The sequence below is a fragment of the Camelus ferus genome, chromosome 6 (assembly GCF_009834535.1).
Source record: "Camelus ferus isolate YT-003-E chromosome 6, BCGSAC_Cfer_1.0, whole genome shotgun sequence".
Taxonomy (NCBI): domain Eukaryota; kingdom Metazoa; phylum Chordata; class Mammalia; order Artiodactyla; family Camelidae; genus Camelus; species Camelus ferus.
The window spans coordinates 34,917,274-34,944,198 of record NC_045701.1 but is presented as its reverse complement, the minus strand read 5'-3'; the positions used below and the strand labels follow the sequence as shown (position 1 = coordinate 34,944,198).

The 26,925-nt window shown below is 33.4% G+C and overlaps 1 long non-coding RNA gene across 2 annotated transcripts in view; it reads right to left on the bottom strand.

Moving 5' to 3' along the window:
- LOC106729610 overlaps positions 1–26,925 on the bottom strand; it is a 458,398-nt gene that overhangs the window by 95,281 nt on the left and 336,192 nt on the right. For both annotated transcript variants that reach the window (XR_004320598.1, XR_004320599.1), the window contains 2 exons: positions 13,831–13,964; positions 8,276–8,374 (listed from right to left, as the gene is read on the bottom strand). This is a non-coding gene — a long non-coding RNA (uncharacterized LOC106729610). The remainder of the gene's footprint in view (positions 1–8,275; positions 8,375–13,830; positions 13,965–26,925) is intronic.

Below are 26,925 nucleotides of genomic sequence, written 5' to 3'. Positions count from 1 at the left end.
ACTAATTATCCTTAGTGATACTGTGCTGAGAAGACAGTAAGAGAAAAGATTAAAATGGTAAACTGATTACAAAAGCATAACTTATAGTCTTGAATATCTAGCTTCAAAAATACATTATTTTTGTAAAAAAAAAAAAAAATCTGATGCATCCCAATGTTCACAGCAGCACTCTTTAAAATAGCCAAGACATGGAAACAACCTAAATGTCCATCAACAGACGACTGGATAAAGAAGATGTGGTATATTTATACAATGGAATACTACTCAGCCATAAAAAAGAATAAAATAATGCCATTTGTAGCAATATGGATGGACCTGGAGATTGTCATTCTAAGTGAAGTAAGCCAGAAAGAGAAAGAAAAATACCATATGATATCACTTATATGTGGAATCTTAAAAAAAAAAAAAAAAGACAAATGAACTTATTTACAAAACAGAAACAGATTCAGACATAGAAAACAAACTTATAGTTACAGTGGGGCAGGGAGTGGGAAGGGATAAATTTGGAGTTCTAGATTTGCAGATACTAACTAATATGTATAAAATAGATAAACAACAAGTTCATACTGCATAGCACAGGGAATTATATTCAATATCTTGTAACTTAAGGTGAAAAAGAATATAAATGAATATATGTACATGTATGACTGAAGCATTATGCTGTATATTAGAAACTGACACAACATTGTAAATTGACTATACTTCAATTAAAAATATATATATACACAAAAATAAAAAGCATTGAAAATTCTAAATGCTTTTTAGCTTTGGGGGAAAAATCTGAATTAACTGTGAAACAGAAATAAGCAAAGTACTATCAGAAGACTAGAGAGTCTGAGAAAGCACTATGAGCTGGGTAGGTCAGCCGCTTTCTGAACATTATACTTAAGTGTTGGCAAGAGAATCACTTGCAGGGGGTGGGTGTAGCTCAGTGGTAGAGCACGTGTTTAGCATGCACGAGGTCGTGGATTCATTCCCCAGTACCTCCATTTAAATAAAAAAGAGAATCACCTGCCCTTGCTACTGGAGCAACAGCTGTAGCAATTTTCAGTAAAGGGTAAGGCCACTGGCAAGACTCTGGAAGAACAACAAATTCTTATACCCAAAAGAAGACAAAGTTGTAGTTTCTAGTAGCATGTCTCACCATTACCCATGACCCACTGAGTCAGGATTTGAGAAACTAGTACTGCATCAAAAAATAACTAGGGGAAAACTAAAAAACAAAAGATGAGCATACAAACAAAGTTTTAAAAATATTATTAGAGGAGCACCAAACTCAATAATCAGAAGTACTAACAGAGAAAAGTTATTAGAACAATAACAAAAATGTAAAAACTGTAAATAATAAATCTAATTGCTTAAAAACATTAAAACCACAATACTGCAGTTATAAAAAAAAAAAAGATTACAGACTCCAGAATTAAAAACAAAGTTACTTGCATATAAATACTTTAGGTACAGCTGAAAAAGGTTAGCAACTTAGAAAATTTAAATGGTAGTCTCTGGAAAAATAAGATGCAAAAACCAAAAATGATAGACATAACTAAAAAAAAAATTGAGATTCACAGAGATTAGTCCCAGAGATTCCATCTGCCACCTATGATGTGGAGAGAGTAACAGGGAGAAAACAATCAAAGTTATATCAAAGTTTTTTAAAACAAAGATATATTTCCCCAAATCAAGAAAGTTTGTGGTTTAGAGCAGGAAGATAGGGAGACAGAGTACCCTTAGTTTTAGAACTTTCAGGAGAAGCAAATTAAAAATCAAGACATGAAAAATATTGGTTTAAAAATTTAAACTGGATAGCTGAGTGAAACAGCAGATTAGAGATAACTGAAAATATAAATACTAAAGTAAAAGACAAATCTGAAGAAATTTTCTAGAGTCTAACATTAAGATATAAAGTAACCAAATTAAAGACAGATTAAGAAACATGAAAAACAGAATGAGAAGATATAAAGAGAGATTTTAGAGGACAAAAAAGTTAAGATAAAAAATGATTTGTATAAATAATGGCTAAGAATTTTCCATAACTCCATTATTGAAAACATGTATTCTTAGATTTGAGAAACAAACATCAGCAGGATAGATATCTAGACAGATATTAATGTAACTCTAGGAACCAAAGACCATGATAAACTTTGAAAGCAGCTGAAGGGAAAAGACAGATTATCCATAAACAAATAAAATTCTACAGTGGAAGCAAATATTTAACACAAAGGTTCATGAGCAAGAATCTTTATAACTCAGTGATTTTTTTTTATTACCAAAAAAAGAGATATCTTAAATGTCTATCATCAGTAAATGTAGTAAATAAGTATCTGAATACATGTCTAATCTCACACTAAAAGCTATAAAAATGAAACAAACAAACCAACCAGAGTTAAAAGTATCAACGTAATATTTATGCAGAATTACAGGTGTTTATACATGAAAATAAAGTAATTATCTATAAGTAAGAGCCTGGACATTTAGGGATATCTAACTTAGATTAGTGAGGTTTCAAACTATGCAGGCCTATGCTATCTGAAAGAGGGTGGGGTTTAAAAGGTTCAGCCAAAAAGTTAAGGTTACTCTGTTTTCCTCTAGCATTGCCCAGGGGAGGTAGGTGCTGGCCAGCTGACACAAATGTTTGGTTACCCTGACAGACTCCACCCTACAGTGACCACAGAACCATCTGGTTTGCAGCACCTCATAGCCTCAAACATTAAGGTCATTCAACAAACACTCCTCCCAATTACATTTAATTTGAAGGGGAAATGAAGAAGGAAAAAAATCAAAGTGAAATAGGAATAAATGTTGAGGATTACATTATCATTATAATTTATTTTTTGAGAGCGGCATCAGCATATGTACTTGCTTAGAAGAAAAGTTGCATAGTGGATGGGGACAAGCCATGGAAGGATCTTTGGCTATAGAATAAGTAGACCGAAGGAAGGGTAACACTTCCTCTAAAATGAGCAGGGCAGACAGAACAAAGGAACTGAAAAGTAGTTGAAAATGCCATTGATATTAGAGCACACCATTGAGAAAGTTGATGTATTATCTACTTTTTCAAAAAGTGAAGTATAAAAATAACTTGTTATGTTGAGGAGCAGGGGTAGAGATTATGAGAAAAGCAGTAATGTTGTTCAATAGCTATATGTGAACAAAGAACAAAGCTGATCAGTGACAAATGCAAAGGTGGCTGAGAAATGCTGAAGGCCTAACTGAAGATAAAGATAATAGATTTTAATGGCTCAATCAGCATGGTATAATTCTCTAGAAAGCAGCTGACAGTTTTAGCCCAAGGCTGGGTGTCACTAGGACAAAGGAAAGAAAAAAATAAAAAAGAAAATAAAAAAGAAAAATATGGGAAATGAAAAAGTTAGCTAGAAAGTGGCTGACAAATCGATTGATAGAAGCTCTACTATATAAGAAAACAAGTGAAACTGGATAAAGGATGTAGAGCTACACTATGTGAAAATGAAAATATCTAGGAAATGAAAATCCTGATATGATCAAAGTGATGGAAATAAAGAAGTGAGAAACTTCCAAGTATAGGAATAGTATGACTAGAAATTAACTTCTCTCTCACATAGTTATTCTCAATCTCACCACCGTGCCATTCTTAGCACCTATTCATACTTGGTATGTTCTTCCTTCCCGAGGACTGGGATCATATTTGTCTCATTTACTGATGTATCCCCACCACCCACCTAGACTAGCTACTTTCACAGCAAGAGTGTTCAATAATTATTTTTGAATATCTGAATAATTACTGGAATTAGGATTTCATTGGTGCTGCTGTAAATCTTGGTATGGGTGATGAACTGGATGAAAGTGTTTACAAAAGTAAGACGACTTCATCTGAGAGAATTACAAGGGAAAAACCAGTGGTAAAGTTGGATGGAGTATCTCATTCTTAAAAGACACAGTATGGTGTATTAATTTACAGCTAGGCCCCTGGAATAAATTTTAAAGAATGGATTTGGTGCTGGCTCCACAATGCATCAGCAGTAGGATATTGCACAATGACCTTGCTCCTTGTAAGTCCTCATTTTCTCATTCATAGAAAAGATTTAGCACCTTCATAACATTTTTTTGAGGATAATTTAGATAATAATAAACATATGCCTTGTATCTGGCATACAGGAATGCACATTTTATGTCAGGTATTTTTAAATGCTCCTCAAATCACAGTGATGTAATCTATACCCTCTTTTTATGCAATATATTTTACCAGGATATTAAAGATTCCAAGTTTAATCATTTGCCAGTTCGACAAGTCAAACAGTTGTATGTACTGAGCATTAATAATGTTTCTTTCAGCATTTTCATCAAGGAGAAAATTACCATGGCAATGATACTGATAGGCCCAGCTAGCTGTGCCCTGTATAAAAAGATGAGTTTTGCCCTATAGTGCTGGTGCTGACACTATTGACAATGTTCAGTAAGACCAAAAAGCTCACAAATCGTTTCTGCCATGATAACTCTGTGTCTTTAAACTCTGATGTATCTCATCGCATTGGGACACAGTATAGTGTTGTTGGATTTTCCAACATGCTTATAGCCATTCTAAGAAAAAAGATCATGTCCTGACTCCTGAAACCATCTTCTACAAGGGCTGCTGTATTGAAAGGACCAGTGCTGATCTTGAGACGACAAAGTAGGAACATCAAACTTTGATGGCTGAATGGAAATTTTCATTTTAAATTTCCTTATTTGCTTCTTATAAACTACTTTGTCTTTAAAAATGGAAGGATTTAAAATATCACCTGGAACATGTTTAAATTGTTTTATGCTTTCTGCTTAGCCAATCAAAAATAATGTATCTAAATAATTCCACGTGAAATGGCACGCATGCAAGTATAGTCACAAATTTCTTCATAAAGGGTGTTTCACACTGTGAATCAAAGTATAATTATATAAAAAGGAATAAAAAGATTCCTCACTATGACCATTGGAAATTCATGCTTCTCTTGTTTAAGAGCCTTAATTCATTGCTGAAAACCTCACCACTAAATGAAAAGTTTTGAAAAATTTCATATATAGATACAGAAATAAATTCACATATAGAAAAACATACTGACAATAAAACATGTTTATATAAGGAAAAACAATTTGCAAAAGAATATAGATTTTAAATAAAAATTATGCTATATAAGCTTATTATTATTAAGGAAAAGACTTGATAGTAGGTATAAAAAATATATGAAAAGCCGCCGTTCTTTTTTTGGATAGTGCATTCTTTTACTACACCATTTGCATCACCAATTTTTCACCCCCTCTGTGACTCATGGTTATCCTGCACTCAAACTTCACTTAATACCTTTAGAGTAAAACAGAAAAGGCAATCAAACATAAGAGCACTTCGAAATACATGAAAATTGTTCATGTGCACAAGAGATGCAAGAGTAAAAAAAAAAAGATGCTATTTCTTCATCCCTTTCACTGGCATACATACAAAAGGAAAACATTTTGGGTTGATCCAGACATGGGACACAATTCGATTTTTTTTTCTACTATTTTTCTAGGAACTGCTTTGTCAAGTAAATTATTGAGTGCATCTTTGTCTGAAATTAAAATTTCAAAGTATCACTTTTTATAGCATACTAATTCAGTGTGCCTTTAACTGAAAAGTCATCATACTGGAACAAAAGGAGATTTTGTTGAAAATATAGTAAAAATATTCAAGAGCTATTACGGTAGGTAGTTGTTAACTGAGCAGGCATTATGTTAGGTAGGTCTGCTATTCTCTGTTTTTAGCTTTCTATACTTTTCCGAAAGGGAAAATTGAGTCATAGATATTAAAACATCTGCAATATTTTAAGGGAACACAGATTTCAAAATACTGAGCTCTCTGAAAACAGTTCACAGCAACTTTTTCTTAGCAGAAACACACACATAATTACTAATTTAACAGGCTGTTCATGGTGGAAAAGGAGCCATTTTATCTCATGCTTATCATATCTGCAGACATCAGAACTGTAGAAGTCAAGGATATCTTTGTTTTCAATATTGACCCAGAAAGTAGTGAGAAAAGGCTCACAGTGCTGTTTGAGGACTGGTGCTAGCTAAAGTACAGTTACTGTTTTAAGGTTATCTCAAGATTAAATGTGTTGCTTCCTGACCCCACCCGGCGGTACGACACACTTAGTCAGAAAGGCTGTGATACAAGGGGTCAGTTTTGCTTTATTGGTTTACTACCAAGAAGACCAACACGGCCAGATCAGAGATGTGACCCAGCTCCATCTTAATAAAGATGTGCACAGTGTTTCTACAGGCAGGACACAGTACAGTCACTGACCTGTGAGATTAATACACTGTTTTATTCTTGGGACCCAAGTACTTTCAGCATCGTTACGAAAGCACAAAATCTGCATGTCAAATTAATTTGTGCTCTCTTCACCTCACATTGATTAAGACAAATTAAGTTTCACACTCATCACCTAGGGCAATTAATAAGTAGTAGTATCGAATTCCATTACCTTCCCCCGCTATAATTCTTTCAGCTGCTCTTTCCACAATGCCCAGTTAATAGAAGCCTGTAGTACTCATTTCAAAGCAATCATGTGAAATGAAGGTGCTCACAGCATGTCTCAGATTTTCTCAGTGCTGGAAGATACAGTTTGGAGACACTTGTATATTTTATAGCTAACTTGTTTCAAAGATGGATCCAGTAATTAGTTAAACAAGTGTGGTCTTAAACATCTTAAATATTCTATGAATTTGCATGAAGAAAACCCAGAGGCATATCATCAATCCCTGGATTGTATTCATTTACATAAAAAAACAAATGTAGAGGTATCACATCAAAGCAAATCCTAATATGAACAAAATGTGAAGTTTTAAATCGATCTACTTAAAATATTATGTTTTCTATTGCCTCAAAAGAGAGTTAATGAAGGAGGAATTTTGCTGAGAGTCTATATTTTAAGTGTTCTTATAGAAACTCCCATTATGTTAAAGTTTCATAAACATAAATACATGGAGAGATACCATGAGAGACCTATAATAAAGCATATGTTAAAATATCGAAGGGGAAATATATTTTATTAATTTGGTTTTGTATTTTATGATATTCAGAGAACATGAGGATGATATGGTAATAAAAAGTCAAATTAACCAGTTTTATAAAGTTATAAACAAAAAAATTCTTAACCTACATAAGACAAACACTCTTTAGCCATGATATTTGGAAAGTATTTGCTAATTAAATTTGGATAGTATGTTATCTTGTAAGCACAGAATTTGTTTTTAAGAAAAGGTGTGTTGGGGGGGGAGCAGTTAGAAAGGATTCTCTCAGAATATCAAAGGTAAAATCCAAAAATGGTCTCCAGTATATCCATATCATAAGCATCACAATACTGATATTGTGGGATGTATATGATACTGTGCCCTGTATTTCCATCTGGAAACTAAGCTCAAGGACCAAACCAATGTCTCTCATTTGTTTGTCTGATTATCTTTTTTTCTCCCTTGATGGCTTATAAAATGTTAAATCTCAGTAATTATCCTCTGCATTCAGTTAAAAACTAGATGTTCATTTATATTATGCTGCGCTAAGGACCGAATGTTTGTGTCCCCCTAAATTTCATATGTTGAAGCCCTAAACCCTATTGTGATGAATTAGAAGATGAAGCCCTTGGGAGGTAATTAGGTTTAGATAAAGTCATGAAGGTAGGGAACCACTGCAGGACTAGTGTCCCCATAAGAAGAAAATTAAATATAAGTTGTCATTAAATATAAATTAAGAAAAATATTTTTCTCTGCCATGTGAGGATACAGCTAGAAGGTGGTCACTGCAAACCAGGTAGAAGACTCACTAGGAGCTGAATCTGAATATACTGAAAACCAGTGAGCTGTGTGCTATGAAAGGGTAAATTTTGTGGTATGTGAATTCTAGCGAGCTAGACACCTATCTAAAAGAATTAGGGAAGATAAGAGGAAGGCAGTTACAGCCGTGTAGTACTTGCGGTTAGATCCCCCTATGATTGCTTCAGTCTCCATAACTACAGAACAGCCACGGCCGCCTTCACTTCCTGGTCATGGACAGCCAACAAATTGCATATTTATAACACAGAACAGACACTATTTGCTTTGTCTGAAGGATGTGATGTCAAAAAATTGACATCAGTTAACAATGTTTAAGTCAAAAGCAACTTCTGAGTAAGAAATATGGCTAAGTAATTTCATTACATCAGGATACCAGATGAAGCTGTCAGCAGCCTGGTTGGATCCACCAAGGAGAAAAGGAAGCCGGAAACGAGAAAGGAAGACTGGAAACACTTACCTGCATGCTCCAACTTTGGCTGGTGACTTTAAACATTTCCAAAGAACTCTCATGTCTTCCTTCCCAGCCTAAGAGCTTCTATGGGAAGAAAGAGGATTTCTGGATAGGAGACAAGAAGAAAATGTGCTTCATTAAGGATACAAAAGTAACCTCCAGAGCAAGAATCAATAAGAGAGAACAAATGAGAAAGGAGAATCGAAAGTTAAAGATTTCTTACACTGTTTTCATTTGCAATTGCCTTTTCATATAGTCTACAACCACAGCGATTGTTTTCCCTGTCATGTAGTGTACAGTGAATTGCAGAACACTATCTTAAAAACAGTGTTGTATGTGTATAAAATACCTAAACTGTTTCCCTACTAGGTTGATCAGAATAACCTGTGAAGCTACTATAACATGGATTCCATAACTGTATCTCAAATTTAGTAAATCAGAATGTCCAGGAATGACAACTAGTTGATGATGATGAAAATAACAACATCAATAACAATAATAATAAACTTTGAGAATGATTTTTATGATCATCCAGGTTTGAAAATCACCAGGCACCATTATGAAAACAAGACACACCCACAAAATAAAGTACATACACCTAAAAAGATGTAACTTAAAGTATGAAATGTGCAAATTAAGGGTATAGAGACAAGAAGTGGTCTCCATCATAAGTGGCTAGTTGGCAATGTTGCATAAGATAGTCCTCTACTAGCCGAGCTCATTGCTTCCCTTTGTCTTCAGCTCACATAGACAGTCCAAGAAATTTAAGACATAATGTTACACAGTATAGTAGTTTCTTGCATTAGCTTTCAAATCTCTTTAAAACCAAGGGCCAAAAATAATTTCACTTTTGTACATGATAAATATTAGAAACAGCTTAAAAATAATTTTTAAATCTTCATATGTATTTATGAATTTGGAAGACCATTTCACCAGAGGAAAAAACACCAAGCAGGAAATGGTGATTGCCTCTAGGGAGTCTGAGAAAGGTGATATGGGTGTGTAGCGTAGGAGGGATACTCATATTGTGTGAAGTTGTGTAATTTTAACTTTTTTCAAAAATTCAGGTTCATAAATTTGGTTTTCATATTTTTAAAGGAATACAGAAAAAAAGGAATAAAAATATAACTTACTAAAGAAAATTTAATAGATTAGTTTTTATTGATATATAATAAATTAGCATAATTTTAGCAGCTTAAAAAACATAAATTTATTATTCCACAGTGTCTGTGAGTCAGGAATCTAGTCATCTCTTAAATGGGTCCCCTGCAAGAATCCTATTAAGGTAGTGGCCAAGGCTGGGTTCTCCTGTGGAAGATAGTCTAAAGAAGATTCTGTTTCCAGACGCACTTGGATTGATGGAAAACTTCATTTCCTTGTGATTACAGCCTAAGAGCCCTTTGCTTCCCATTGGTTGGAAGGTACCTTAAGTTCCTAAAGGTCTCCCTCAGTTCCTTGCCAACTGGGTCTTCCAAAATGGTTATCTACTCCTTCAAAGCCAGCAAGGGAGTCTTATATAACATAATCATGGGAATGACATCTCATTACCTTTCCCATATTCTACTGATTAAAAGAAAGTCACAGGATGAGTCATGACTGAAGTTTTTCTGGATCTTGTCGATGTAACAGAGATTATATTTTGGAAGGAAAGAAAGTATTTATTGAGACTCAGTTTTGTGTCAGGTACTCTGCTAAGCACTACAAAATTATTTGCATATAGTATTTCTTATGGCATTCCTATAAAACAGGTACTCCCAGTGCTACTCTATGATGAAGACAGTTATTTTTCTTGTGTAATGTAAATATTAAGTGTTAGAGCATGAATTTCAAGCAAGAACTTCCTCTAATCAAAGCTTTTCTCTTTCCATTTTACTGCTTTACTATAGTGGCAGGCTAGAAGCTAAAAAACCATTTCATTTGTTCACTACTTCGAACAAGACAGTAAATGTTAAAAGGGCCGAAGTGTAAAGAAAGGGATGTGATGAAAATAAAAACATCAGGTCAACTTAAATAAGATTTCACAATAAATAGAGCTAATTCACTTTATATAATTCTTAGTTACTTAATTGCAAATATACAACTTTGACACCGAAGATATTCATCAGAAATGGGCCTTGTGGATTATGTAGCTCAATTTCCAAATTTGGGTTTTCTAAGGAACAGTTTAAGAATTACAGCTTTCTCCAAATGGACATTTCCTTGACAGATAGTAATAAAATCCACTTGGATATTTAATTTTTTCCATAATTGGCAACAGTAATTTCTATAGATTAATTGCTAAGAATTTTCATTTCCCATAGGTGGTAGCAAAAAAAACTTCAATAGACTTCATTACTAGCAATATTAGTTCCAATCTTCTACCATAATGGCAAAGTACTACTTTTCTGATTCTATCAAGAGTTTTCTGATTCTATTGAGTCCATCTTTTGAATCTATTTAAAATGCTTCCAGGAAGAAATGAGTTAATTTATTTTGTTAAAGTACAAGTGTAAGTGTAAGTAAAAGTCTATTTCAGTGCCATTTTATGAAAAAGCTTTTAGCCTTACCATTTAACAATGAATAAATGAAAATAAAAAGCTAAGAATTAAAATAAAAAATTAACGCTTGTTTTAATTGGTATGTTTAGGTGGTCAATATATCACTGTCAGAATTGACAACATAAGGTAATAATATAAGGATCAACAGATTCTCTTATGCACTGAATTCTCCTTTTTGTATATGTACAAGAATGCATATATGTGTAATATTGTATGCAATATTATCTGATTAAATTGACTCTCTTAAACTCTTATTTTAAAGGTTTGCTCACTTTTTTGAATTTTCAAAGCGGTCAGAGAAAGGGCTCATATTTGCATTTTAAGGAATGCCAAAGATTCAGTCAACTGTAAGCTGATTTTTACATACCCTTTGAAACAGTGGAAACATTTTCACACTCCCAAGTGTAATATTTAAACTCTACATACTTAAATTCTAAAAAAAAAGAAAAAAAAAAAAAGACTTCAGTTGCAGTTACCCCTAGGTTAATGTTCAATTGGAAAGATGTTTTACCTTAATGTGTCTCTGTACTTGTTTCCACTTTTTTTTTTGTAGAACCCCCCTTTTCCTACCTTTTTTATAACACTGGTTCTTGAGAATCCACTGTATTCTGGAGAAATGGCATATTTCAGAGAAAGTATCCTGTATTTTAACATATTTACAGGATATTTTAACATATTTGCCTACCTTTAGGTGTCCTGCTTTATGTATCAAAGGCATGGGAGCATTTCAACATTCAAATATCTGCTTTTTATAACCTTTCTCCTAGGATATGTTCCAAAACAATGAGGTATATTGTTGACAAAGAATTAAATGTAATAATCAGGCAATTAACCAAGAGTATTTGCATCACTACATAAAAAGACAAATTAAGAAGACTACCATGGTATCCAGAAGCCATCTGTTAACCAATGTCAAATTGATGATAAAGAAAATTGAGTTCCCTTGGCAGTTGGTTTTTCTCCAGCTGCACGCAGCTATAAAAGAGCCATCAAAGACAAATCTGCATTTGTTGTTAATTCAGACATGCAGTAGATAGGCACTTAGAAACCTCTAGTGACAACTCTTTATTCTGAAAGTTGATGCTAAGATTCCCAGAAAAGTTATACATTGGACCTTGGATCAGCATTTAAGACCATCTTGACAAGGTAAAAAGAAGAGGACTAGTACAATCTCATATGTAAGTGAATACATACAAATACAATAAAAACACGTTCAAAGCACAAAATGAGTGAATCACTTCTAAAGTAATCAACCATAAAGGTTAGTTATCCCCTACATATGCACCGATTTATTACTGCACATATCCTAATATGAACCTCACTTTAAGGAAATCTTCATGACAGAGCAGTACCAGAAAAGAATCATAAATTTGGGTAAATTTGGATTATTACTAAGCCCTGATAATGGCTAATGTGAAAGACTTAACTAAGGTGCCCTCCAGAATGATTAAAATACTAATGCTCAATGGAAACTGAAGAAGTTAACGTAATGCCTTTAAGGAGGTTGGGATCTGGAGTCAGGCAAAAGTGATGCTTTAAATTCACACTTCATTTGTTAACAGTTATATGACCTTGGACATATTACTTAATCTGTTCTAGTGTGTGTATAAAAATGAGAATGATAATAACCTTGCAGGGATGTTGAGAGGATAAAATGAATTAATGGGTGTTAAAACTTATTTCTGTCAAATAAAGCATTAAATGTCTTATCAATGGATTATTGAAGCAATACTAATTGCTAAGGACTTTAAGCTTATTGTGGAAAGGTCACTTGGCTGAAGGTCAGGAAATCTAGCTTGCTCTTCCAGCTTTGCCATAAATTAGCTGTGTGACACTGTACAAATCATTTAAGTTCTCTGGACTGCAGTTTACTCTTTCCTAAATTGAGGTTGGGATGGGCATGGAATTAAAATGCCTCTATTAACTCTAAAGTCCTACAAGTACTTGAGTTGGAATTCAGAAAGAAATGTAGAATATAAAATCACAAATTTGTAGAACATGGAAATCACTGCAATCATTGCCTATGTGTTTATTACCGATTTTCTTTCAAAGGGAAAATTAAATAGTGGGAAAAGTCAGCTGTTGTAATCCATTTGAGGTTTAAATTTCTTAGGTATATTTTTATTTAAATGCACTTAATTTTAAGTAAACGTGTTTAGATTAGTCCATAAAGCTGCCTAGTTGAACCAGATTAACCCAGAACTGTGTTTGACTTTTCTTGTCCTAGCAGCTTAGAATTTTAAAGTTGAAGGAGACAAAAAAAAAAACAACCCCCCCCCAAAAAAACCCTACTTATTCATTCTCCATTTTATGGTTGAAGAAATAAAACAAATGAGACATAACTTTGAGAGCAAACTGGTTCCAGAACCCAAGTCTACTGACTCCTAGACAATCTTTTTCCACGTTGTATTTCACTATTTTTACTTTTTTTTTAACAATCCTGAAAGTGCATTCTCTCTCAGCCACTTTCTCTGTTCCTGACACCATATCTAACTTTGTTAACTTTGACTGAAATTACCGTATTCAGTTTACTAGTGCAATGTTGAACAAGTATTTCACATTGGATGAGATCAAAATACAAATGTGTTTGGTCTCCCACTGCCAATTTAAATCCACTACTGTTATATGAAAACTCAGTAACTCTCATCATTTTTCAGTTCTTTCCTCAGTATCAGACATTCAACAGTCGTTTCAGGTTATAGCATAGTTTCAATTTAGAAATATTAAGTGCTACTTCAAAATAGTAACCAATATTTACATCTTCATTGACATATACGTCTCTTCTCCTCTTAAGGCACAGTTAACTTCTACTGCCATGAGTTAGCTGCTGTATTGAACCTAAAGATTAGTGAATTTAGAATGAGAGAAAAAGCAAAAAGCAGAATAGTTTCTATTTGGATAGATATTACTAATGCAGCAGCAGGTTTAAATTAAGTTTAAATTTTAAGAAAAACATGCAGGACACTGTAGTCCTCTGAACACAGAAAACAAATAAAAAGGAACAATGAAAAGTATGTTACAAACCAGGCTGGTTTTGTCCATTGCAAGCAAGGCTCTGCACGTACAAAATGTTACCGAGCATACCCAGTTGAAAGGCCAGTGGTCCAATCCAGTCTTAACCAGCTCAGCTTGAAGTAGACACAGCTGACTCTAAGTTTCTGAAAAACAAATCGGGCAAACAACTTATTGTTTAGGCTACTTGCCGCTTGAGGACATAACAAGCCTTAAAATAACCTTGATTAGTGAAGGCAGGTAAAATGGATTTGACTAATCAATACACTGAGTTTCAAGTAAAACACTGATCTTTGAGAAAGGAGCAAAGTCAATACAATGGAGAAAATATGGTCTTTTTAGAAAATGGTGCTGGAATCAAAAAAATGAATCTAGGCACAGACCTTACATCTTTCACAACATAAATCTAAATGTAAAACACAAAATTATAATACTCCTAGAAGATAAGGTAGGAGAAAATATAGATGTCCTTGGGTTTGGCAATGATATTTTAGACAACATCTAAAGCATGATCAATAAAATAAATACTTGATATGCTGGACTTGACTGAAATTTAAAAAACTTCTACTCTGTGAGAGACACTGTGAAGTAAATGAGAGGACAAGCCACAGACTGGGAGAAAATATTTGCAAAAAATAAATTTGAGAAAGAACTGTTATTCTAACTACACAAAGATTTCTTAAAACTCAACCATAAGGAACTAAACAATCTGATTAAAAAATGGGTCAAAGACCTTCACAGACACCTTACCAAAGAAGATACACAAACAGCAAATAAGTACATGAAAATCTGTTCAACATTATATGTCATCAGGGAAATGCAAATTAAAACATCAGTGAGATACCACCACACACCTATCAGAATGATGAAAATCCAAAGCACTAATAAGATCAAACGCCAGAGAAGAGGTAGAACAACAAGGACTCTCATTCACTGATGGCAGAAATGCAAATTGTAAAGTCATCTTGGAAGAGAGTTTGGCAGTTTCGTACAAAACTAAACATATTCTTACTATATTATGATCCAGCAACCACACTCTTTGGTATTTATTCAAATGAGTTGAAAAGTTATGTCCACAGAATAATCTGCGCACAGATGTTTATGGCAGCTTTATTCATAATTTCCAAAAACTAGAAGCAACCAAAATGTCTTTCAGTAGGTGAATGAATAAACTATGGTATATCTAGATGATGTAATAATATTTAGTGCTAAAAATAAGTGAGCTATCAAGCCATAAAAATACATAGAGAAATCGTAAATGTATATTACTACATGAAAGAAGCTACATGCTGTATGACTCCCAAAATATAATGGTTGGGAAAAGGCAAAACTATGGGGACAGTAAAAGAATCAGTGGTTTCCAGGAATTAGGGGAGAGAGGGATAAACAGGCAGAGCACATAGAATTTTTAGAACAGACAAAATTATTCTGTATGATACTATAATGGTGGATACGTGTAATTATACATTTGTTAATACCCATAGAATGTACAACCCCAAGAGTGAACCCTAATATATACTTTGGACTTTGGATAACAATGATTTGTCAATGTAATTCATCAGTCGTAACAGATGTACCACACTGCCAGGGAAATAGTGACAGTGAGGAAGTCTGGGGCAGAGAGGACAGGGAACATGAGGGAACTCTCTATACTTTCCACTCAGTTTTGATGTGTATATAAAACTGTTCTAAAAAGTAAAGTCTACTTTTTAAAAGGTAAAGCAGAATAATCTAACTTGATACATTTTTTAAAAAGTGATTTTACAGACAAATTAAAATTTTTGTTAAGGTAATTGTGTAAACAGTTTGGGGCACATTCAGCTGAAGGTGAGAGTAAGTTTTGAATTAATTTTTAAAACAGGTGCGTATCTGACTACAAAATGAGTTACACTAAAAAGGGAGGGAGAACAAAAACAAAGGCGTTGATTGTAATTCATGTAAGGCTATCAATCTCAGGTCTGCTTTAAACATTGTCAAAAGATGAATAATCACTAACCAAAATATAGATGATCACATCAAGATCACTCACGCCAATGTGACTTTTTACAGAGTATGAACCAACATAGATCTACTTCACATTCACAAACTAAGTTACAGATGATGATATCATAATTACTAAGCAAAATTTATTATACAGAAAAAAGTGTGAAAGTACCATAAATGGTTAGAAGCAAAACGTGTTATTAAGCTGTGGAGATTCAACATTAGGATGTTAACTCTCAGACTAGCTTTAAGAAAACATCTTTATTCTTTAGAAGCCAATATAATGGTCAAATAGTGTAGAACTGCTAAGTAGGAAGTGTATCTACCACTGAAACTTGAACAACAGGGGTTTGAACGGCACGGGTTCACTTATAAATGGCTGCAAACCTTTAAAACATAGGGAGTTAACAAAGTTAGTAGGAAAGGGGAAAAAATGACCAGAATGGAGTAAAAGCAGCGTGCCAAAGAGCCTCCAGTAAACAGCTGAAGTAAATAAGTAAGCTGCTATGACAAGATTTAGGAAAAAATGTTCCCTGGGAATTCTAGAAGCCAAAAAAAGACTGTGGCTTTGATGTTACTCACAAGGAAACAGTGAGATTATTATTCCTCTGACTTTAAGGTATTTACTGCATAGGTTGTCCTGGTCTGGTAGGCACTGATAATGTGTGCTAGAAATACAAACTGGTTGCCCTGATACGGGAAGTGAACAGGTTCAAGAGACAATGTTCTGTCCCTTGGTTTATTATAGCGCACGAAGAGCTCCTACTATGATACAAGAGATTATACAGGAAAGGCTAAAAAGAATATTCTGATAAAAAAAAAAGAAGAGGATACCTACAGATTTTACATAATCTTAGAACTTCTTTATTCCTTAACCTACATGATTGAGAAATTTTAACATGCTTAAAACAAACATTAAAGAGTTGCAAACCAATGCTCAACCATGGTTATTTTACTAAGCGAAATTAGGGAGTTAACAGCCAGAACTGAAATTACTTGCAGATGAAGATACAGACAAGGAAACACTGCCACCCGTAAAAATAAATGGGGCTGAAGCTTAGGTATTTGGTACCACCACGTGATTCCTGCACCCAGGCATGTAAAGAAAACTGAAGCGTGTTTAGGCAATTGATGGAGACCAAGAATTTAGACAGCATGATGACTGGGTACCTCTAGAATAGTGCCCCCAAATAGGGTCTCTTCATTTTGCTCTTCTCATGGAATTTTTTGCTTTGGCAATTAAGACACCTCCATTTTAAAGTCAAGGTACCATATCTTAAGTGTCTCTATCCAATCTTGCCAGGCTATAGTTAGCCATTTTAGAATGACATTTACAATAAAAATGAGTCAAGTTATTGGGAAATAGAAACACATGTCATAGAAAAAAGAAATAAAATAGCTCTGCACAACTGGTACCAGGTACAAGCCCATCTTAGTGAGACTCTAAAACTTCTGAAGTCATATCATGTCATCTAAGGCACAAAATCAGAAGCTGGAATGAGTTTTTATGTTGCAGAATAAGTCAACAAGTATTTGAAAAGCCAGGACAACAAAAGGCGTATCCTAGCTTTTTTCAGTACAAGAACAAAGAAAGGATAAATTTGCTGAATCTTCTTCAAATGAATATTACACTCAAAAGAGCAAAACAAACATGTATAACAGACAATTCCAAGACAGAGAAGAACATAGTAAAAGATCACCCTGGTACCTGGTGTATAGATGTCACAATTAGTTATAAAACAGAACTGAAAAAGAAAAAAAAGTGGTATCATTGCAGAATCACCAAGAATCATTGTTCACTCTATTTTGGATCTAATGCAAAATAGAAAATGTATAAAACAAATTATTATGCAAGCAATTTAAGTTCTTTTTAGTTTAATCATTTTTATGCATATGTAATAAATGTACATTTTTCCCAATAGGAAGAATTTTTTTAAGTGATGAAAAGATACAAGGGCCTGCCTTTTGTCACAGTATGTTTTTTAAAACATCTTTTAAAAAGGGAAAAAAATCTTTTTTTCTTTCTGTGTATATAGTGAGTTCCTATTTATAGAAATGGCCATAAACAAACAATGAGATGTTAGAGACAGTCTGCAGTGTCTGAGAGGTTGGGATAGGTGAACTCTAAGGTACTTTCCAAATTTTTGTACTACCAAGTGCTAAGAAATTCATTGTCATCCTTATCATCACAAGGAAGGATGATATTTATAAATGCCATGTCCATGTTAAATATTAATGTATATAAATTTAGGCAGTAAACTCAAATGGGCTGCTTTTGTTCTAGTCTCAGAATAGGCTCATAAGCATAGCGTAACTTTAAATGCCTCAATTCTCTGCTTCTTTTATTCCTGTCTAATTATGTATCTGTTAAGCAAACAAGTCTAGGCTTTAAAGTGAATACAAATGATAGCAAAAAGATGATGCAATTATATCATCCTTAATGTTTATACAAAGACTTGATAACTTGAGATTTTTAGTGTATCACATGGTTAGCAAGCCATATGTTTGTCATTTATTTTAATTAATAAAATGACACATAGGAATATTTTATAAGAAAGAACAAATGTTGTACAAGAGTGTCCCTTCTTAACCTCTCCCCAGCTAACCAAAGAACCACCACCAACATGAGCACCTCCACAATGATTTCATCGCTTAAAAATGCATGGTTATAGTATTATGGTGGGAGAAGACTAGAGAAATTTGGCTCATAAAAATTGTGAATAATTTCTAAGATATGCTTAAATGGGAACCTTTATGACCAATAGAATTCTGCAATACTCTGCCTAACATGCAATGTCCTTTTTTTTTTTTTGAAGTATAGTCAGTATACAATATAGTGTCAATTTCTGGTGTACAGCATAATGTTTCAGTCATCCATATACATATACATTCCTTTTCATATTCTTCTTTCATTATAGGTTACTATAAGATATTAAATACAGTTCCCTGTGCTATACAGTATAAACTTGTTGTTTATCTATTTTATATATAGTAGTTGGTATCTGTAAATCCCGAACTCCCATTTTATCCCTCCCCACTCCCTTTACCCTCTGGTAACCATGAGTTTGTTTTCTATGTCTGTGAGTTTGTTTCTGTTTGGTAAGTAAGTTTGTGTCTTTTTTTTAGATTTCACATATGAGTAATATCATATGGTATTTTTCCTTCTCTTTCTGGCTTACTTCACTTAGAATGATGATCTCTAGGTCCATCCACGATGCTGCAAATGGCACTATTTTATTCTTTTTTATGGCTGAGTAGAATTCCACTGTATGTATATATCTTCTTTATCCACTCATCTGTAGATGGACATTAAGGTTATTCCCGTGTCTTGGTTATTGTAAATAGAAGGACCACAGTGAAGACATTTGGTTACTATAAAAATACTTTCATAGAGTACAAATATTACTGTGTATATTATAAAACTATTTTCTTAAATGTAAAAGATGCCCAAAAGCACTTAATATTTTTGAAAGAATGAATGAAATTACCTCTTAATTATTCACTGAAATAGCAAACATGATCAATTGCAATCTCCCCTAACCAACTCTCAAAACTGGTGGACAAATACACAGATACAAAAAAGGACATATTGTTTAACATATCTGTACAAATTACAATGTACAAAATCCTAGAAGTAGACTGTAATTTCCAGTGGAAGGGTCTGTAATTTCCAATGTTAATGTTTTGTCCTTGTTCATATGTCTAAAACTGGAAAATTTATTATTTGTCACATGAACTATGATAAAGAATATATTTATAGGCAAAGGCATAGGTTGATAAATATGAAGCAGGAAGTACAGGCCTTAGCCATTACACTAGAATTGATTCTCAAAACAAAACTTGAGAGATTATACTTTCAGAAATTACCAAGGGCTTCTTTTAATACAAGTTTAATTGTAAGTTTCTATACATTATGTTGTTGGACATGATTGAAATTTCATGGGCTCTTCATTGTCTTACAACTGCAGGCAAAGTATTTTTTAAGCATCCACATAACAACACTTTGATTCCTATAGAGTGAGGATTGTTTCAAGAAAAACAGAAATAGACATAAGCAGAAGAATCTAGGTTAATATTGAGCCAAGGAGATAGCAAGCAGCTAACTTAAGGAAAAGGAGAAAGAAGGGATTTAAAATAAATTTAATATAATAAAACTGAAACAAACAAAAACCTCACAATTTCATGACAAACAATAGCACTATCTTGTGTTCACCCAGACCATTTTATATATACTAAATGAATTGGCAGAAATTATTTCATTAATACACTTAACACTTGGTCTCTGATATGGATTGGAAACAGATATTATTCCTGCTTAACAGTTGCTAAAAGTTGCAATTTTAAAAGCAATTCAGTGACTTTCTGAGTAAAATCAGAATCCAAGCAATCACAAATTTTAACTTACTAATCTATTTCCTAGCATGCATTACCAGTATGAAAGGTTTTAAATTTCTTCCCCTGTTCAACTTGCTGAACACTTCACTATTTGCTGGTGTCAGTTTATTTTTGAACAATGACAGCAATTAAAAAAAAAAAAAAAAACTCCCAGTGCAAACCATTATTTTCTTTAACTTCTGAGGACTTCAGTGTAAACAACATTATAAAAGAGACATAAGGAAGAATGCTATTATCACAGGCTGAGAACATCCAGAAAACAAAACAAAAGATGTTATTACTTTTCAACTCTCTTGAAAAGAAAATATGTAATATACATCTAAACACCAAACTGATGGAATAATACATACTGATTTGCGAAAACGATTTAAAACAGTCCCCTAACATCACTTTTCATATCAGATCTTCACTGAAAGAGAACACTAGCATAAATCACCTTATTACAATAAAAGTCAGTGATTTCCTCTCAACTTAAGACAGAAAGGCAGTTACTTTGCTTCACTGTGGCCATCACAGGCACACCCAAGGTAGCCATCTCTCAAGAGTCATGTCGTAAAACTAAACAAAAAATAAATAAATAACATAATTGGCACAATGACTGATGGCCCCAGGACACTCCAAGATGACAGATTGATTGCTGGATAGATAGATAGATATAGATAATTAATAGAGATAGGTTAAAAATTAGTATCTCCTTTTGATTATGTTAAGTAATTGATGCTTGTCAAACAAAAAACGATGATATGTATCACTATTTTTTCAGCATCAGCAGAAGGAAAACAGGAAAATCTTAGCAGGGTAGAAGCAGCCTACCTGCTAAAAATACCGAGTTTGCAAAGGACAATGCTTTCCAGTAATTATTAGCATAAAGAAGGTGGTCTTACTGTTCCCAAAGTTAATGACAAACTATTAGTCATCATGTGTCAAATCAAAACATTCTAAAACTATCTTGATCTGGCTTCTAAGCCAGACAGCCTGTCAACATCTGAAAATCAATGTTATCAGTAGATCTTCTAGTGGGAGGATTACTTAACAGGGAAATCTCCACAGTCATCCTTGGCACACCTGGTCACAGGAACGCTTGATTTACACAGCTGCACAGTTGGGGTTTGTGTTGAAAAAGATTTTAGCAGATGAGGCATAAAATTTGAAAATATGCAGCCAGGGAGAAGGGTAACATGAAAACCCTCTGTTCTGTAAACATCAGTCTTTTTCAGATTTTTTTTCGTAAGTCTTGCCAGCTAAATAGAGAAGTCACAAAGTTCTGAAAGCATATATGAGGATGCTGGAAAATAGATTAGCTATCACAAGTTGACATAAATGCTCATCATTTAGATGTTTCATTATACGTAATAGAATTGAATAAGCACATTGGCCAGGGTAATACTGGGACAAAAGACACAAATATGAATGTTGGCATATGAAAACATGTTAGGGACAGATTTAGAAAAAGCAAAGGTATCTATGCCTACCTTACTTGCCAGGTAAAGTGAGAGTCAGAAATATAGGGGAGGCCATCCAGGAGATTGACCTGGCTGTGCGTGTCTTTGGACCTGAAGTGCTGTGTAATTTTACTGTTTAAAAAAAAAAAAAAAAAGGGATAGAAACTATGATTTTGCTAATGTATATTCTGTGCATGGATTTCAATCAGCATTATTGTATACAGTTAAATCCCAATTACTGAATAATTGTACTATATCCCTTGGAGAGAATATTAATCCATAAAAAAATTTAGGAATGTATTTTAGAAAATGAACCAGTTTCTCTTTCAGTTCATTTACCATGAACCAATTTTCCTTTTTAAATAGCATTATTTAGTTGATGACATCACTTCTTTATTGTACATTTTTAGTGCAAAGTATTAGGAAACACTAACATACTGAAACCTCTTGTTTCACCACCTCAGTGCTAATAACGTTACATAGCCACATGTACTTCACCACTTTCCCCTAGAACTTTACTACATTCTGTATTATTTTAAACACACGTGCACATTAATAAAGACAACAGCTTTAAAATCTTTATTTTAGGACAGAAATAGAAGCCTAATTTATGTCAAAAATAAAGATAATAAACACACCTACTGAATAGTTGTCAAGTATAAATCAGATCTTGGATAAGCCAATGATGTAGAAATTAACATTTTCAATTCCTTCTCAAAATAAAATGGTGAAATTTGAATCAACTTAGACTAGACACCAATTACTTCAAGTATCCTTCCAACATATTCCAGCTTTAAATAATAATTCCTCTGAAGTCTCGGAGCAATTTATTCTTACTTGTTTTATGAAAAACGTTGTCTTTCAGTCATTCCATATATTTAAAATATACTTTATCTCTTTCTCTTCCACTCCTCTATAATATTTTAAGGGCAGGAGTTTTAACTGATTTAATTTTTAAAAGACATATATTTTAATAAGCAATATTTTTGAACATGAATGATGCAGTAGTATTAAGGCATTACGAGATCTTGCCAAGGCTATCATTCTCTTCCGGGACCCCATATGAAGCTTCTTCCAAAGTTGAAAAAAATTCAGTTTCTTGTGGTTGTAGGACTGAAGTCCCTGGTTTCTTGACCTATTACTCCCTTCAAACTCAAGCAAACAAGGGAGCACTGAATTCTTTCTGTGCTTTGAATCTCTCTAAATCCTCTTCCTGCCTTGCCTTGTGTACTAAGGAATCATGTGATAATATTGTGCCCCTGCTGCCAGATAATCCAGGATAATCTTCCTGTTTTAAATTCAACTGTTTAGTAAACTGAATTACATATACAAAATTCTTTTTGACATATTAAATAATATATTCAGCCTGGTGATCAGGGTGTAGAGTCTCATTGGGAGCCAAACTCACCTGCCATATGCATCTTGCCCAAAATTTCATCATCTAATATATATTTAATATGTAAGTAGATTTTTATTAGATTATCATTCCTAAACATGACAGTATAGTCATTATTCACATTCACATTTCAGTGTGAGTGAGTTTAGGAAGAAATTTAACTTTTAAAACCTGAAATTTGTGTTAAGGAATAACAAGTGTAGAGACGAAAAGGAAAATAGAGGATGACGTGTAATTTCATAGCACGGAGAGGTATTTCTCAGGGGAAAACTAAAGAGTGGCCTGAGTAGAATATTGAAGTGTGGCATTTTGGAAAGGGATGCTAGAAAATAGAAGAATGAGTGAGACAGAGACAACGAAGGACCATAAAGTAGCTTTCTTATGGGCTGTGAATGATAGTAATTGAGCTAAATAAGTTAACCAGAACTTAGCTGTTCCTCCTTTTTTTTATCAATAACTCAAACACCACACACATCCACCCCCACACATGCCTAAACAGAAATAGAGGTATAAGAAAATATCCCATTAAGTTTCTGAAGATAAGAAACCTGTTTCTTTTCCCTGGAGCACTATGTAGCATTTTCATAAAATAACAGACAAGTTGGGGTTGAGGTAAAGGAGCATTTAGAGTAGAAGAAAAGATACAATATACAACTATTTCAAATGGTTTCAAAATACCCCTTAACTTCCAGAAATAACCTTGTGTATTCACTTATTGTAATGCATAGTTAAAGAAAGAAATCATTTTCTGTTGGAACAAATATTAAGTTCACAATAATCCAATCATAACCTTAACACAGAGAAAACCAATCTGTGTTTCACTTCACAGCACCATAGTATTTAATCTTTTTCTATTGATAGTTAGTGCATGCAATTTTCATTAGAAGAGTTATAAACATCAAAAGTAACATTTGGAGGCAGCAGTGGATTCACAGCAGCTCTTTAATATTTGGTCACTTCATAATTAGATTATAACTTTACAAGAAAACACATAGAAGGCACCAGGTCACAGCTTTAAAGTTATAAAATCAATAAAATCATCTAGGGTGTATTATTATTTTGAAATCACTTATAAGCAGTTTCATTTTACTACCAAACATTTTTATAATTTCTTTCCCCAAGACAAATGTGTTCAGCCTGATTTATGTTTATCTTTGCATTTAATCATGTTTGCAGTCCTTTTTTTTGAATTTACAATTAATCCTCTTTACATTCATGTAACACTATTCTAAACTTTTTCTCCCTAAATTTATTTTAGTGGGTAATTGCTTATTATAATTTTATAATGTTGTAATTATTATATATACATAGTGCTGTGAGGATACTGACAGCAGGTATTTTATAATTTTATTATCTTATTGCTCAAACATTTGCAAATAACATATTCATTAAGTTTAAAACATGTAAACGTGACAAAAATTCTAATGCTGTTCAGAAAACCACTGGATCAGAAATATTTTATGTAAATGAAAATTAGCACTTTACATACTACTGACTAAACTGCATGTGATAAGCATCTGAATTTAGTCAGCTTCCTCAGATAGTTAACAGATCTGGCATTTGTGCAATCACACAGACTACAGCAATGAACAGGTGAGGCTAAAAGTGTGTGGACTGTTTGTTTGTTTTGGTAGTGGTGTATTCTAAAGGAAGAAAAGAAAATAGAAGTTTTAGGAAAACAATGGGTCTAAGAATGAGGAACCCTGTAACAGTTCTTCCACTTATTGAACTTACCAGCATATCATTTAAGCGCTATGATTTTGTTCAGCATGTGTGAGAAAGTGAGGCTGCACTAGAGCTACACCACTGTACTTCCTAGTTCTGAAAATACAGGAGTCTATGGATTGAAGTGTGCTCTGTCCTTAAACTATTATCTGATTGTAAGACAGGTAACTTGGCAGAAAAATTAACTCTTTTAAAGCACTACTATGATTTAAAGGAAAATCATACACAATAATGATTAATAATGCAAGCTCCAAGAGTTATCTTTCTGCCCTAAGTTAACTTTCTGTCCTAAGTAGTTTGATTAATGTCATTGCTTCATTTCATATCAGTGGAAATATTTTGAGATAATTAACAAGCAAATTTGTTATTTAAAATGAGAACAGTAAGAAATGATAACTAGAAAGAATATTAAACATTTATGCAATTAGTTATAGGAATCCTGATAGGAGGAATGAACATAATCAACACAGGAGTTCTGACAGGTGGGAAAATGAGGGACACAGAAAAATGAGAGACATAGAAAAAAAATTAATATAACAGAAAAGTTCAGGAAAGTTCATCTCCTAGAGCTGATTAATTTGCCAAACTTGGCCAAGGAGTTTCACTTATTTCTTACAAAAGAGTGGTTATAGAACGAAATCAGGACTCCTGTATGTTTCTGGTTCAAGACAGTGAACTCAGCACATATGTCTCTTTCTCCTCCTTACCAAAAGCCAACTGAAATGGCAGATACAAATTTTAAAAATAAAACACATACAAGCACTGTTAACAGGAAGACCAGTAGATACGATCTTAAAACCAGATGAAACAGAGTAAAGAGAGCCATCTTACAAAAAGGAGATGATGAAAACAACAGACATGAGAGCAATGCTCTTCAGTGGAAAACAAAAGATTCAACCAGCGTACAAGCCTAGTGGCAGTGGTTACATGGTGTGGAAGTGTGAAAAGGACAGAAATCACTTAAATTATTTAAAGCCTTTCTATGCAATTACAGGACTTAGGCTGTCCTCACAGTCTATATATATATGCAAGTCCTACACTGACAGATATCCTGGTTACTCCCAGACCAAGCTAAAGAACTCTCAGAAGAAACTGGACAACCTATCAGGGAGGACTAGGATTCTAGTGTAGGTGTTAGCATGCCAGATTTTTTCCCTTTTTATTTAATTCAATTTTACTTATTCATTTTTGGAAACTAGAATAAAAGCTAGCTTTTCTATCTATCCCTTATTCACATGCCATTTAAAAAAAAAAGCCTATCCAAAAGAAAAACAATTTTGGGAAACTGACTGACAGAAAAGTAGAGGAAATTAGTATCAGCCATGTGTAATATGAGAAGTATTTAAAGATGTGCCTCAGCTAAACATTAAAAGTAACAAAGAACGTATATTATATAATATCAACGAAAAAGTAGGTATAATATGTAAGTCTAATAAAAAGAACTCCAGTCCAGGATGACAATATGCATCTTACAAAGAATTTAGAAAAACTTAGTGTACATTTGTCCATCTTCCCAATCTTCCACCCCATCCCCCGCTTCTAGCATATGAACCTTCTATTTCATTTGGGAAGTTTGTTAATATGTTATCTTTACGGGAAAGTTTTTGGACCAACGTCAATGTCTAGTTAATACCACAGTTAGCTCCCCAAACAATGCATTTTAGTGACACTGGGTATAGAATTGGCTTTTACCGTGGACTCATAATGTCAATACATTTTTCTCAGGGATTTTTTCAAGTGTCTCTATTATCAGATAACACAATTGTCGATGTCTTTAGACTATGAAATAATGGTTCTTAGAACTAACAAGCAAGTCACCAGTTACAAAGTCAATATACAAATGTTAACTGTATTTCTATATACTAGTAATAAACAAGTAGTAGTCAAAAGTTTTAAAGTGCCATTTAAAATGGCTCCTAAAATAAGTTAGGTATAAACTTAACAAAAGATGTACAGAATCTGTGTGCTGAATACTACAAAGTATTATTAAAGAGAGCAAAGAAGACCTAAAGAAAAAGAGATATACCATGCTCGTGGGTCATAAAATTCAATATTAACATAGTTTTTTTTTTTCAAATTTACCTATAGATTTAATACAATCCAACTAAAACCACAACAAAATTATTATAAATATTGACAAGAAGATTCTAAATTGTATACTGAAAG